The sequence below is a fragment of the Condylura cristata genome, unplaced genomic scaffold (genome assembly GCF_000260355.1).
Source record: "Condylura cristata isolate star-nosed mole 26May11 unplaced genomic scaffold, ConCri1.0 scaffold00005, whole genome shotgun sequence".
In the NCBI taxonomy this organism is placed as follows: Eukaryota; Metazoa; Chordata; class Mammalia; order Eulipotyphla; family Talpidae; genus Condylura; species Condylura cristata.
In genome coordinates this window covers 65,110,710-65,112,540 of record NW_004567106.1, presented here as the reverse complement: position 1 = coordinate 65,112,540, position 1,831 = coordinate 65,110,710, and the positions used below count along the sequence as shown (strand labels likewise).

The following is a 1,831-nucleotide window of genomic DNA, read 5'->3' as shown; positions in this document are numbered from 1 at the left end:
GAACAAAATGGAAACCCCAGAAAGTCAGGAAGCCCAGTGCTGCATTTACTACCACCAGAGTGTGAGTTGCCTTGGATTCATCCCTTAAATTCCTGGGCGTCAAAGGAAAGTTACTAACTAGGTCACGAGAAGCACCCAGAAAGCCCAAAATGGAAATCGCCCCAAAGGAAAGCGGCATTTAATTGGCAACTTGCAGACATCTGTCATTCTTTGTGAGAAGTGCAAAAAAGAGCGTGCACATTTATGACTGCAGGTGGGAAGAGACTGGCAGCTGAAGGCACGCTGGCACCGGGTGGAGGGAGAACACCGGGAGTTGGGGGCAGGGGAAGCGGGTTTGGATGGGGTTTCACCCCTGATTCTCACTTCAAACAAAAAATGTCGGGGTGGGGGGAAACACTGGCCCCGTTAAATGCCACCCATTGTGCGCCCACACTGTGCTAGCTTGACCGACGCACCTGGGTACGCCGCATCCCAAGAACAGGTCGTGCGTAAAGTTTGGAAAAGCCAGGTGGGGTCGGATCTCGGGGCTACCAACCAAACAAGCCTCCATCTCAGGGCCTCTGGGTTCAACCCGTGCGCTGGCTCGGGCGCGAGCGACGCCCCCGGCGCTCCCAGCTCTTAACCAGCTTCCCAATCAGCTCGCGAGGGGACTGCGCGCTCCCTCCCGCGCCCCGCCGCGTCCGCTCCTGCCCGCGCCTCCCATCCCTCCCTTTCTTCATTTCCTTTCCGTTCCCTCCCTGCCTGGGCGTAGCTGAGGCGAAGGCTGGATCAGGTTCCCCCGCCTTCCAGCCCGAAAACCCCGCCGAGGGAGCCGCCGAGCGGAGGCAGAGCCCGAGGGGAGCGAGGGGAAGAAAGACCCGCGAGCCGCCGTCCGGGAGGGGTGCAGCAGCCGCGGCGCGGGCAGCAGCGATCGGCACCTGGCCCGCACGGGAGACCTCGCCCCTGCAACAAAGGCAGCCCGGGCGCGCGCCGCACGCTTGCAACTCTAAGTAAGTGGAAGGCCACGCGCGGCTCCGGGGAGCGCGCCCCGGGCGAGGTCGCCTGCCCCCCGGCCACTTTTCTGGGTGTCAGCAGAGGAGGGTGGGAGGAGAGAGAGCGCTCGCCGCTGCCCCTGAGTCTTTGCAGCTGATTTGCGCCCGAGGCAAAGGGAGGCAGACTGGGGAGCGGGGAGTGAGGTCGGGGTGCGGGGGGGCCCTTAGGTGAGTGGGGAGCGGGGCGCGGGGCGCCTCTGTAACGTTAGGCGAACCCGTGCCAGCGTTCCTGCCAGCCTCGCGACGCGACGCGCAGGGCTTGGCTCTTTGTGAAACCTGCTTGGTAGGTGTGTCTATCGGGGAGACAGACCGAGCCAGCCGGCCGCTCTCCTCTTCCCAGTCTTTCTCGGCTTTTCGGGTGCCCCGGGCTGGCTAGCTGAAGGCTCCGAGCCGGCTCTTCTCGGAGAGTGTGCGCCGGTTTCCTCCCGGCCCACCGCCGCTGACCACCACCCCCAGGGCACCCGCTCCCCTGTCTTTTACCCGCAGCCCGAAAAGGTTCCAGAAATGATGGAGTTTAAAGTTTGAAAGACACACCTGGAAGCCCCTCTTTTCATTTCGTGGCTCATTCTGGTAACTGCCCTGCACACAGCGCCTCAACTTTTTATGTCGCCCACATACATTGGGCATATTTATAACTAATGTGCCAGATGCTTCGTTTCTCAGTTGATGTTTCTGATGAGTTAACAAAATATTTTTAAAGGCAGGAGTGGAGCCAAACCTTCCTACTTAACACCCGCAGCATGAAACTTCTCGCCTTCACACACACACACACACACACACACACACACACACACACACAC

At 60.6% G+C, this 1,831-nt stretch overlaps 1 protein-coding gene across 2 annotated transcripts in view; it reads left to right on the top strand.

Moving 5' to 3' along the window:
* Positions 1 to 620: 620 nt before the first annotated feature.
* Positions 621 to 1,831, top strand: part of PTN (pleiotrophin) — a 72,168-nt gene continuing 70,957 nt past the window's right edge. Inside the window, exon 1 of one of the 2 annotated variants that reach the window (XM_004677075.1) lies at positions 621 to 989. The gene's annotated coding sequence lies outside the window, so the exon portion shown is untranslated. The remainder of the gene's footprint in view (positions 990 to 1,831) is intronic. The other variant, XM_012721110.1, reaches the window with a different exon arrangement.